Source organism: Carassius gibelio, chromosome B10 (genome assembly GCF_023724105.1).
Source record: "Carassius gibelio isolate Cgi1373 ecotype wild population from Czech Republic chromosome B10, carGib1.2-hapl.c, whole genome shotgun sequence".
Taxonomy (NCBI): domain Eukaryota; kingdom Metazoa; phylum Chordata; class Actinopteri; order Cypriniformes; family Cyprinidae; genus Carassius; species Carassius gibelio.
This window is the reverse complement of record NC_068405.1, coordinates 15,631,444-15,645,834: the sequence shown is the minus strand read 5'-3', so window position 1 is coordinate 15,645,834 and position 14,391 is coordinate 15,631,444. Positions and strand designations below refer to the sequence as shown.

General features: G+C 34.6%; 1 long non-coding RNA gene across 1 annotated transcript in view; it reads left to right on the top strand.

Annotated features, from left to right (window-relative positions):
- Positions 1–14,391, top strand: part of LOC127966908 (uncharacterized) — a 30,772-nt gene that overhangs the window by 1,026 nt on the left and 15,355 nt on the right. The window lies entirely within an intron of this gene.

Below are 14,391 nucleotides of genomic sequence, written 5' to 3'. Positions count from 1 at the left end.
TTTGGCATGTTATGGATCTCTTGTTATCTGCTAGAGCTGCAGCGACATCGTGTGGTTGGTTATGTAACAGACGAACCCAGTGACCCCTCGGATTCATTGAGGCTTACTAGGAATTGATAAATTACATAAGTCATGCATCGTTGGCTTTAATTAACTCTTAACTTTGGGTTGGTTTAGTTAGAAACTGCAAATATTGAACGTAACTTGAGCTTATTTTTTTTTTACCAGATATGATATTTATAGATTCGTGCTTATATAAGTGTTTGTGCGCGTGCGCGCATGTGTACAGGTTTATAAATGTTTAGTATCACATTCAAAATGTACAAACACATTTACAGTTGACAAGACTAACGGTTTGATGCTGTGTTGTAATGAAAACGTTATGGATTAAGGATATTTATTATATCAACAAGATGTATTGTTTGCTATTGTCAGATTTTTTTTTCCCCAGCCAATATTGTATATTTAGATTTTTTTTTTTAAAGATTCGTTTTTCATTATTTCTATAATCTAGCACTAAATTGATGGTGGATTATAGAAAATATTTAATCCTTTGTAGAGAGTTTTTTTTTTAGAACAAAATTATTTAAAGCTTACAAGTAATGATAGAATTGATGTTTGCATTTGTGCATAAAATTGTTTATAATGTTTATAATCTAATTAGCATCCCAGATGATGATAATATTATATACATTTGTTTGTTTTCCAACTCTAAATATAACTTGTATAACTTTTTTTAATTATATATATTAAAATGATTATTTTATTTTTTTCATATTGTTTATTATAATGTTAAGATTGCTAAATTCACTTGGGGGATACAATTCATTCATTCAGATATTATCTAATGTATTTGAGTTTTTTTATTTTTTATTTTGTCAAAGTAGATATTTATAAATAGATTTATAAAATAATTTGTTCAATAGATTATGAAATGTATTATATGCTTATCTGTATTTGGTAGGAATAAAGAATTGTGTAGACCTAACCTATATGATTTACTTTTAATTCTTTGTTATACCGTGGGGTCATAAAAATCAAGTGAGATTAAAATCTGAGATTTAAAAAAATAAAAATAAATCAATTTAAAAATTAAGGAAATTTAAAAACAGAAATGTTTGGGACTAATACTGACATAAAACATCTTACATAGAATTTATCACGGACCTACATGTTCTTTTTCCTTCAAGTCTACAAAATGTCCAGAAGATGGCGCCATAGACCAGTGTGAGTTCTTGGCCCTGCTGTTACTAAAAAGATGTTACTGTGTCTGTGATCCACACGTTTTTGGCCCACATTGTGTTTAAGGAATAAAGAGGGTTGTGACCTGTAGGGGCATTAAACTGTGAAAGGAAGCTTATTTGGATGTTTGACATGAATTTCTCTTATCTAAAGAGATAATTGGTGTCTTTCTTTCAGCCTGTGAAGCTGCTATCTGACCTGCACTCGGAAATCATGCTTTCCTGTTGCTCTTTTGTGACACAGAACAAATATACTTTGTTGGATGATGTAATGGCACGCCTCAGTCAAATGATACACTGTGTGTATATAATATATGTCATCTCTATGTTATTTTCTGTTAACAGAAGTGAACACGGTTTTTGTGCTATATGCATACATTGCTGGAAGTGAAAACACTGTTATAGTTGTCCTCTTGGTTCTGGCATATCCAGGTGATCAAGAATTTTTTTTCTTTACTGTTCTTAGATTATATTTTGCATAAGGAAAATTACCACAAAAAAAGTAATAATCATCTCTTTTCGTGCACGTTTGGTTCTAACATTGCAGATTCACTAAAATAATTATTGGTGTACAGAGTCATTAAATTTTAATTTGGCCTAGTTCATTTTGTGGTTACTTAGAACTAACCTTCTTTAGAGTTTTTTGTTAACGTTTATTTTCCACTCAAAATAGTTTGAAATCAAACGGGTGATCCCTTGCTATAATGGAGGAAAAATATTATTAGACAATTGTAATTACACATAATGATTGCATTAGTTAAGTTGAACTTATTTCCTCTTGATATTAACTATTTCTGTTTTACACAGTATTAAAAATTAAAGGGGAAATGAGCTTAATTTATGTGTAAATAATGTCATAAGCTAAAACCTACAGTGATCCTCATACGCTTTACTGTCTTCATGCAAAATGCAATGTCTTTAAGGCCTGGACATTTTTCCCATTCATTGTCACGTCAGAACTCATTTAGTGCTATTTAACAAATTTACTTTCACAACAAAATTGATATATTTTTTTAAAAAAAAGTATGTTATCTGAGCATCAGTGAGTGTTTTTGATAGATGACACGCGTTTAGTGTTCACTGTTGTCCAGCAGAGGGTAAAGGGTATAATTATTTTATTATTTGATGTTAAATCAGTCCCACTCTTGTGGAGTCACTCTTTCCTAATGGATCTGTCAGTCCATCAGGAATATGGAAAGGATACATAAAACCGATGAAAATGTTCAATATAAATTTATGGAGTTGTAAGTTTTTACTGGCCTCTAATGAATGACAGGTGACCATGTCGGCAGCTTATTCAGAGCTGCAAAAGCCGTTACTTACCGAACAAGACGTTTCTTTATGGAGTTATCGTGATTTGTTTCTGATGGCTGTTTTGTCTAGTATCTCACAGACTTGTGTGAGTCACAGTTCGACCCCAGCATCTCTCTTTGTGTCTCTCTCGGTGGGAGGCAGGACCACGTGTACTCTACCCCCTCGCAGGAAAGTCAGTTGTTATAACTTCAACCAGCGGCACTTTTATGGAACTTTAAACTAGTCCGCTGATCATTATTTTATTTGCGTTCCATCTTTTATTTCAGAAGTACTGAGTCAAATTGGATATTATGTTAATCACTATAATGTGTGTGTGTGTGTGTCTGTGTGTGTGTGCATGCTTTTATACTCAAATGAGGAATAAACTGTTGATTTACAGTAAAATGTGGTATTCCATACTGACAAAACCAGCAATGATACTATTATTGACAGAAATATATTCACAAAAAATGACTGACCATTAATAGAGGTCCTATTGTGTTTTTTGAAAAAGGTTTTTATTTATTTATGTATTTTTTGGATATATGCTACTCTAGTACACTTACACTTGTAGTAGTTTACACTTGAATAAAAGCCATCATTTAGAGAATCCCTCATACAAGGGTGTGTGTGGCAGTTTTCTGCCAGCTAGTATGTTACAATATCATTTTACCGTAATCAGCTTTGGAACACTTTGTGTATGTAAGGCAAAGAACTATTAGTGTCTAATCAGTATGATTTAAGCCTCTCATGCATTTGCACCTGGTTACAGTGCATTTCTCTATTTAAAGTTTTACAACTGTTGCAAGAAGTGTAAAGTGTGTTTGAGAGACTATGCTGTGTGCACAAACTAAAAGAATACTGAAATAAAATTGCTATTGCTGCCCTGAAGCTGTAACCAGCTATGACAATAAAAATTGGGTTGGGCCGGTGTATATTATGTTTCATATCATCTTCCAATAGATTTGGTCAATCGCTTTTCATTCACAAACTTTCAAATGCATGTGTTATATGTAATTCTGGTACTTTAAAATGAATTCCTACTAAAGTTACATTTATAAAGAATGGATATACTTAAAAAAAAAAAGGTCTATGTTTATCACGTTTTGGCATATTGTCATAAAGGAAATGTTCAAGAGACTGTATTTTCTTCTGTCTTTCAGTGCGTTTCATTTGGTGCTTTATCGCTTTATTCCTCCACTGTCTATTCATTGCCATTCTCAGATTTGTTTATGTGACAAACAGTTTTATGCTACATTCTTATTTTGTTTATAAATATTCTTTCTTAAAATTGAAACACAATTAAAATAGAATCGATACATACATTTGGACAAAAAAATCCACAGGTTGCTTAAACAGTACAATTAACTATTTGTTTTGAAACCGTCAGTCTAGCTGTCCGTTAACTTAGACAGACACGTTTCTCTTGCTATCCAAATGTTTTGCGTGCTATGACACAGTTTTATTTAGTTTCAAATGGCTATAGAGAAATTCTAACAAACTCTACACCTTAAATAAAATTAAAGGATATGTCTTCAATTAGTGAGCTTTTTCTTCTCTCTCTCTCTTTTTTTTTTAGTTTGAGTTTGTCCAAGTTTGCTAACTTCTGGGCATATGTTCAGTAAATGTGTCTATTTTAGACACACACACATGTGCAGCGCACACTATAATCCTTTATCCAGATTCTGAAACCCATCTCACTGTTTTTTTTTTTTTTTGTAACATAAACTTGACTAATATGCCAAATCCACTTCCAATCACGTGATCAGCATTGCCCAGGTGCACACAAATACACACCTTCCCTGTCCCCTCAGTCGCCACACAATGGCATTGTATTCTGGCACGTCATTCATGATTGTGGGCGGTTTGAGCCGTGACTCAGACCTGTACCTGCTCAGGGCTGTGAAACTGCATTTGAGACGCACAAAAGGAAACGGCTAATTCATACAGGCGATGTGACAGGTGTAAATGTGTGCAGACGTGCCTGTTTATGTGTTAAAGGTGAAGCAGTACTGCCGTTCAGCACGAGGTCTTAAAATCCCAGTATCATTTTCTCTCTTTTTTGATTCAGCATTTTTTTCATTATTTGAATAAATAACCTCTTTGTGCTAAACCATGGACAAAAGCTCTTTTTATATCCGGCGAAACTTGTTTGTGGGATGAATGAAATGCAGGCATTTTCATTGATTCATTTCTGTCATTGACCACAAGGACAATGATGTGACACTCAGCCATGGCTGATAAAACTAGCAGCTCAGCTTACCATAGTTTTAACATCTTAAAGAAAAGCTCTTGATAACCAAGAACAAGATTGTGTGTAACATTTTTGATTGATATAGGGTCATGGGATTCTGTAAGGGGATGTTTTGCATGACACGTGACATCGTCAACTTTCATTGAACTGTCGCAATTTTTTTTTTTTTTTTTTTTTAAAGGGTTTTGTAAGAAGTATGCTAGAATAATCTGCACAGTCTGTGTCATAGATTAAAATCTCGTTTACATCCTGTAGTCCTTTAAAAAAAAATTGGTAACACTTTATCTCAAGGTGTCCTTGTTACATGTTTCATGTACTCACTTTATTATAATAACAATACATTATGCATAATTACATGCAAGTAACACAAGCCGCACCATATAATAAGCACATGTAATTAATTAATATTTCTCAGTATTTAAATGTATAATTGCACTATAACTAGGACACCTTAAAATAAAGTGTAACCCATTTTTTTAGTAACTACATTTAAGATTTTGCTTGTTAACGTTAAATAAATTAGAATTTATTTTAACTACAATTAGCCAATTTTAATAGATGCTAACAAAACTAAGATATTGTTAGTTTTATCTATTATCTAATGTTAACAAATGAGATCTTATTTCAAAGTGTTAGTCACCTGCAGACGGTTGTCTTGAAATATTTGTAAGAACAAACTCCAATATCTAGAAAATCTGGGTTGTTGTAGTTCTGAATAGGAGAGCTGGCTGTTTTGTTCGTGATGAGGCCAATAAATTATGAATTAGAAAGGCGTTGGGGTTGGTGCCGCTTGATGTTTTTTTTAAGAGCAGGACACTCCCTTCCCTCCTGACAGGTCAAAACAAATTAGGACATAAATGGCTGGGCTTTTAATTGTTTTGTAGTATTACAATCAGCCTGTGTCATCAGCGATGTACAGTATTCAAGACCTGTAACCAGTCAATCAGTGCAATTTTTCTCTCTTTTTTGGGTAGAAATGTTCATAATAATTGTTTGAGGCCAGTCTCCCGACAGCCTCACCTCATTGTCCTTGGGCCAGACAGCATGTGTGTGTTCCGGTGGCATTGCAGTGGGTGGAGGAATTAGAATGAGCTCATGTGGTTTAAAATCCCACATTGATAAATCATGGACTAACCCCCACGCATGCACACACACACACACCCAACCACACATTATTTCAACCCAGGGGACGCTGTCTCATAGTCACCAAAACGCACACATACACACTGTCTCTCACTCCAGATTGCAAACTGAACATTCCCCGTCATTGGCGATTGATCATGCAGTCCAAAGTGAACTGGATGATATTTCCTACACACATGAAAATGAGTTTCACAGAAGCTTTGTGGGTGCCACAGATGACCTCACTGATAGTCTGAAGGGACCGTCCAAGCCTGATACTTAAGAGAACAGCCTAATGAAATCAGATCAAAGTCATTTGGAAAATCTTAGGAAGGGATTGTTGTTGTTGAAATTGGTTGACAAGGAATTGTGTCTAATATATCTCTTTATTTCTTTATTAATTTTTACATACCTTTATGTATTTAATTTTATTTTGTGTGTGTGTGTGTGAGACAGAGAGAGAGCATACACAAAAAAAACCTAATCATTTTCACCAACAGTTACAAAGAAATGGGAAGTAAAACTATGAATTAAAAGTGAAATGTCGAAGTAAAAAAATGAAATATGTATGAGGGAATTTTTTTATTTTTTTATTTTTTGGACAGCATAAACCATCTTAGTTTCATTTATACATAGGAATGCGTGTTTGAAAATACAAAATAATGTAAATGTAGAGTAAAGTAATTAATAAATTTATGCATTTAGCAGACGCTTTTATCCAAAGCGACTTACAGTGCATTCAATTTTTACCTATCATCTGTTCTCGGGGAATCGAACCCTCAACCTTGCGCTTGATAGCGCAATGCTCTACCAATTGTGCTACAGGAACAGAAATAAAATAAATAAATGACTAAATAAAAATATATAGGTATAAAAATTGTTTGTTGTTTTGTACTGCTTTATAGGACAGCCAAGTGTAGACAGGAAAGCATGGGTGTGAGGGGGGAGTGGGAATGGGACAGGACCCAAGTCAGACTCAAACCTGGGTCCCTGAGCCAAAAAATCTTATGCATGAGCATGTGATATGACATCAAGTAATGTTTTTCACTTAAAAACAGGTAGGTTAAGCATTATATAATGCTAATTTGTAAATGACATGTTTGTTTTTCTTCTTATTATACTTGTCCTGTAAAAGAAATTAGAAATTGCACATGTGGTCAGGCATTTTCTTCTCCTGTTTCCTTCGTGATTAAAAACAAACATTGGGGAAAAAGTCTGGTAGGCTTAATACAGAAAATGATCCACAGATTAGTAATAATTCATCACTTTCATTTTTCATAGCCAAACATAAGTTGAAGCCCAGCAGTTAGAGAGCAGCCGGTTGCCAGTTCAGAGATCATAAGGGAGGGTTGCCAGACCCCAGGTCCTTCCCTCCCATGTGGTGTAGCTGGCTGCATCTTTCCTCTGTTTGAGTGTGTGTACACTTTACTAGTGATCTTGTCTGTCTTTATTGCACGGCCTCGGTTTCTGTGGGCCGCCACAAGAATGTCTGCTATTTTCTTTCCATTATCCCATGGCTTAGGCCTCTGGACCGGTGTTTGGTGCAGACGGGCTATTGTGGAAAAAAAGACAAGTATTAGGCCATTTTATAGACTTCACAGCTGCTGACATAATTCAACAGTGTTTTTTTTTTCCGCTGTGGAACATCAGGGAGGGTAAACGGCTCCCTGTGTGGAGCCCGTTATCCGCACACCCCTCTTTTTTCCTCACATCTTCTCTCATTCACTCCTCTTTTATTCACTCATCTCCTCTTTTTCCCCTCCTCTTGTCTTGTTATTGCTAGACGATTATGAACTCCCACTCACATTGAGAGCCAAGTGGCCGAATCTCAATTTCTCAGTCTAATTTAATCTGTTACCTATAAATGCGCAGCGGAAGTTAGTTTTACACCCCACTCAGAATCACAACATCGTTGACGTTACATTTGATCACTCTTTTCTTGCCAGTCAGGTGGGAAACATTTATTTAGACATGCATTTAATTTAGAATACATGCTTTTTAAAAATATATGCTTTAAGATTATGATTAAATATCCAATTTTTGAACAAAATGGTGTAAGAGGGTTTGCAGTTGCTATACCTCTTATGTATTTTAAAAACTTTTTTTTAATTCTTTTCTAATTATTATGCATGCCGTTTTTTCATATCTTTAGATATGCTCATTCATTACAAAACAGACTGCAAAAAGCTAAATAGATGAAACAGTTGGTGAGAATTATAGTGTATTTGTATATTTTGTGGGGTGCAAAAGTAATTAGCTTTTTTTTAAATACAAACTTTCTTTCTATCTTTTTCTTTCAATTGAAACAATCAGCGTAGAAATTTTAAGTGAGAAATTTAATTGAAAAGTGCACGTGAATTGAAGACAGGCTAATCACATGATCAAAGTAACAAATTAACGCACTTGATTACTAGTCTAGAAATGGGAATATATTGATATAAGCACATTTATTTAGTTTATAGAATCCACTGTATATAAATTTGAACTTAGGGTTTTGATAATGAAACAAGTTTTTTATCAGCTACCTTTAAACCGTGACAGCATCTAATCTTTATGTTAAGAAGTTTTAAAGCGTAAAGATATATATTATAACAGTTTATGCATTAAGTAAACACTGATATTTTCTGTTCGCAACCCTCAGTACCAAAAACGCTCATCATTTTCACATTCACTCATCTAAATGTTTTTGGGAGTTGCATCACATTTCAGAGCCTGTACTGTACATTTTTTTTAAAAACTGAAATTTTCATTGTTAAACAATTACAACATCTTCCCCTCATTTGGCGTAATGATCTGTTGCGACAAATCCTCTCTAATGGAGAAACTACACCACTGAATCGCTCGTATCGTTGTGTAATCCTCAAAAACGTATTCGTTTTGAGGAAGCTCTTGTCTTTGCTCAATATCAGTAGTACTCTGACTCATTAAAGCCTTTATGCAAACCCTGGAAAACGAGTGACGGTTTGGTATGATTGCTTCGATGATTCAGACTCCTAGAAGCATCCCTGACACGAGAGGAATATGCCCGCCGGTGATAGCGCCGTCATTAATGGATCTGTTTCTCTGGCCTGGTTTAGTTCTGATGGTTTTGCCCTACTTTGTACCGGAAGTCAGGTCCCCACCCTGTTGCAAAAGGCCTTTTCAGTGTTCAATTGCATAATCCTTCTCGGGGCTTGTTTTGAAGATTGTGCGTCAGCAAGCACTCCTGTCTTACACCCTGTTAAACAACCCATCATTCATAAAACAAACTCAAATCTCAAAGGGCCACATTTGTTTACACAATGAAAAGGCCGGTGGTGTCGTGTGTATGTGTGTACAAGTAGAAGCATGCGAATGGCGTGTAGGAGAATGTATCGTCACTTCTCCTGATTTGTCGGGACAGGCTGGATGTTGGTCATCAGCTGTGCGTGTGAAGATGTGTTGAAACAAGCTTAGGATTTATCATCCCAATACCGTTCTTTCCCTCATGTGCTAAGTCATACTGATCCTTGCACTTGCTCATGAGTTTTTTTCCGGCCTTCTTTTGGGAAAAAAACATGGCAGAATGAAAACAAACATGGCCTGCTGCAGCTGCGCTTGTATAAAAGATGAGAATTTAACCATCGCTCTAATGCTTTGGCATCTTTTTCTCTGCGGTGCGTGTGTTTTCGAAAGTTTTATATGGCGGTGACCCCATTTTATACAGTAATTTGTACTGTATAAGAAATATTTATTGTGATGTTGTACAGAGAAATACTAAATCATTGTTTCCAAAATGACATACCTGTCTTTTATAATGCAAATTGCTAAATAATTATCCAGAAAAGAATAGCTTTTAATTAAGTTGACATCATGTCTGAGACTGTCACAAAACTGTATGGTGATCCTGTTAAAAACTAGTTGTGTTGATTACATTAAATATTGTTTATTATTATCTTAAATGTGTGCATCAGCTTTTGTAAATTACATTTTATCTAACAGCATGTCTACGAATAACCATTTTCACACTGTATGCAGATTTAATGATTAAATGTAAATGTATTGTTATTTAAAATGCACACATTGATTTTTGACACCATATCTGAGATTAATAGTTTCCACAAAATAATATGCTGATATGTTTTACTTCTATATATATATTAAAAAATTACAAGTAACCCTACCTGAAAGTATCATAAAAATACTCTGTGTAAATGTGGTGATCATTCAGTTACACCTTAAAAAAATAGATCATGAGCATGAAAAGGACAAAATCTGTCATGTAGAAATAAGATTGTTAGAAGATTAGTTAGAAGAACAACAGACTTCCTTGTGTGATATGGAATTTTAATTATTACTTTTTATTTAATATAATGTCAACAAAGGTTTCACAGGAAACGGAGTTAACAGTATCCCAGTGTGGATCAAGGCCATTCATTCATGACTCGGTGAACTAGGTAAGATAATGAGAGCATCATCTCTAATTCAGGTCACAGGGTCACTCTCCTCCCACTCTCACCATGCTTATCTCCCTATATAGAGCAACAGTTGGCTGGTGACACATCATTCCTGTATTTGTGCTATGAATGGATTGCAGAGAAGCAGTATGGGCTTTTTTTTCCTTCTGCTTCTTTGCCTTTTTATCAGAGTGTGTTTTGCACAGGTGCAGAACTCACCCTTAGTAACGGCCGTTTCTTCCCCAGAGTTTCTGTCTTCTTTTGATCCGGGGCTCGTTTCTGCCCACTGGGTTTCCAATTATCAACCCCCCCCCCCCCCCCTTAATTTAGTCTCCCACTCAATTGTTACCAGGTTCAATGATGTGACGCTCATTTTTTGTCTGAGTCTACTAAGCTATTCAAATGCAAAACCATGACTTGAATACTCTGATATGTTTTTAATTTCTGGATTAAATGTTGAAACATTTGGTAACACGTTTTATTAAGGTGTCCTTGTTCCAGTGTTATTATACATTTAAGTAATATAAATTAACTGCATGTGCTTACTATATGGTTAGAGTTAGGATTAGGGTTCGGCTTAGGGCTACTTGCATGTAATTATTCATAATTTATTGTTATTATAATATGAAGTAAGAACATGTGTAACAAGTACACCTTAAAATAAAATGTTACCAGAACATTTTATATAAATATACAATATTATTAAAAAACTTTAGTTAGTAACATGCAAAGAGGATCACTTCATTAAAAATCAATTTTCTAAAAGTATTTGATAACTGTTTAAATAATGACATGTTGTGTACATGTTATGTATTTAATGTGCAAGTATTTTAGTACTTAGTTAATACTTAAACAAAATTTTTAGAATGATTACATTTCAGAAGAAAATACTATAAAAAATTTTTTAATTGTATGAAGCCAACATAACACTGCATAACTTTTTATTATTTTTAAAATCATCAGCTCATTTTGATTAGTAGTAAGTGAGATAAAAGGTAAAGAAAGGATATATAATGAAAAAAGGCTGCTTATTTAAAAAATAGGAAATAAATATTAATTGGTAATATTAATATTATAATGTTGGACTTATAAACCCATGTTTTTTTTTTTTGTAAAACAAAATTTTATTTACAACAAAAATAGAGCGCTTTTTTTTATGAAAGTGAATGGCAACCACAACTGCCGAGCAAGATTTTATTAAGCAAGATTCTACTATTAATATTAATAGCAGCTTCATTGACTTTCTCAGTTTTGGAAAATTTGAAATGCTTTGGAGCTTCACAGCCCCTAGTTCCCATTCACTTTTTTGCCATACAGTCATTTTAATTTCATTTATTGATTTGTATTACTGTAAACTAGACATCAGTCATCATGCTTGTACATTTCTATAATCATCTATTTATGTCTTGCAGTGTGGTCACGTGTGATCTGAATGTGACTCTCCCCCAAACCACCCTTCACTGACCAGATCTGGATGGCAGAAGAGTCACATAGCTGGAGGCAAGGAAATCTGACCTTTTGAGTTTACATAGTCAATCCCACAAAATTAGTGACCTACAAATAGAGCACAATCTAAAATATTTCTTACTCATTTTATGTTATAATGTTACTTTATTTTAAGTTGACCAGACCACTCAATTTGTTTATTTTCAGATTCACTTGAGTCTCAGAATACATTTTTGCTGAGTCCACAATGCTTTTAGCTACATATGAGTGTATTATTTGCTTTGACCATGTTTAAATTCATTCAGCAGATTCAAAACCCGTAAAGAACGTACAAAAAAAGCTGCAGAATCTGTCTGGGCCTGCTTATGACTCTATTTTATGTTATTAATATTGACGTCGGATTTCATTGAGCTCTTTTTTTTCTGAATGATAAGTGCACGCGGCGGGGAAAGAACCTGTCAATGTTTGTGAATTTCCCTGCTGCTGCTTACTAGCGGTTTCACACTTCACACCAGACATGTGGTTTAGCATTTTTTTACTATGAGTAGTACAGCCTGTTCTTTAAAACGCGCTCCTTTGCACACGCATATGCATGACCTGATGAGGAAGTGATTCTATTGACGAGGCAAATAAGGTACAGACTGAACTAGAAATGTTCTTACCATCTTCCTGCCACTCACCTCATCTATTATTTGCGTATGCATTCCTTGTGCTGTGTTCACTGTTGTGGCTTTAAAGTTCAGGGTCATGTAAGGTGTCCTGTAATCAATTCCTACTCACTGCAATATATATTAAAAACCTATATTTTTAAAGCTAAAATAATGCCCCGCCCCAAACTCAGACCTTTGGTTGATAACTGAACCACAAGTTTTGAACTTTTCCAAATCAATGATTGACTGTTTATGACCCCACTTAGGGCTGTCTTCAGTCCGAATGTACAGAACAATTTAGTGTTTTTTTTTAAATGACTTCAAAGAAACTTTTCATGGGTCATCATCAAGAAGCCTTCTAAGAAAATTCTGGGTAAGGTGTCATTACGGAGAAAAACAGCACTTTGCTCGCTAATGTAAGAAGAAATAATGAGAAGCCTCCAGTAAATGATGCTCTTGAGCTATTTTTTCCACTCAGAAATAGGAAACGCACTCAAATATCTGTGATGTCATTATCACCTCATGTCTGTCCACACGTCATGTGCAAAGACTTTCTTCAGAAATTGGTAACAACTTATAGAAATGTAAAAGGAACAGCTTTGTCCTTCTGCTTGACGAGAAAATAACTGAGATGTTGCTATTTATTAACAGTAAAAAAGTATCATATTCAGGAACATGAGTGCATAAGTGTGTGTGTGTGTGTTTGTGTGTATCTATCTATCTATCTATCTATCTATATATATATATATATATATATATATATATATATATATATATATATATATATATATATATATATAGTCTTGAATTCATAGAAATAGTGAGTTCCAAATACAAAGACTGACCCGTGAGGTCTTTATTTCAGTTTGTAAAACACTCATTGTAAATGACAGCATCTTTTGCCAAAACATTGTTCTTACCAGGGCTTTGGTGCAGAAGTTGGCACATGTTTACCCAGTACTGTAAGTGCTTGTGGGGGATTCAGGTTTGAGTATAATCATATTCCAATCTGCTTCTCTATCCCTCATTTTTTCCATATTCATTTGTATTTTTAATTTTTTTGTACCGTCCTGTCCAACAAAGGCAAAAATAGCTTATTAGACAAAATAAAACAGAAAGGTGAAGGTAAGGTGAAGTAAAGTATGTAAACTTTTAAACATTTCAAACACTTCATATGTCTTCCATTGATTAGACAAACTGGTAGTTTTGGCCCCAGCCTCAAATCATTGGATAAAATAGTGTTAAGTCTGGCCCATTATATCCATTCAAACTGATGCAATTCTGTTTGCTGACTGAATGCCATAATGGACAATTATCAGTTTTTCTGTTTTTTTTTAGTTTAGTTTTTTTTTACTGTGACTTTTTTTCAAACTAAAATATGATGAACATTTGATACACTTTGAAGTTAACACCAAAGTGTGTACATTTATAGTATGTTTAAAGGGATACTCTACCCCAAAATGAAAATGTTGTCATTAATCACTTACCCCAATTTTGTTCCAAACACGTAAAAGCTTTGTTCATCTTCGGAACACAATTGAAGATATTTTGGATGAAAACCTGGAGGCTTGAGGCTGTCCCATTAACTGCCAAGTACGTTACACTGTCAAAGTCCAGAAAAGTATGAAAAGCATCGTCAGAAAAGTCCATCTGCCGTCAGTGGTTCAACCGTAACATTATGAAGAATACTTTTTATATGTGAAGAAAACAAAAATAACGACTTTATTCATCTATTCGTCTCCTCTGTGTCTCTCCGCATCACCGTAGCGCCATTTTGGAGAACATCCGCTGAACGCAGGCAGCGTACGCTCTTTGGAGTCAGCCTCGCTGCACAGATGCGCTGTTTTCATTCAGATCAAAGCATAAATACATGTAGAAAATGTATCCTTGAGTTGCCGATGACACAGAATAGCGTAAGAAGTTTGTGTTCAGCGCATATTCTCAAAAATGGCACTACGGTGATGCGGAGA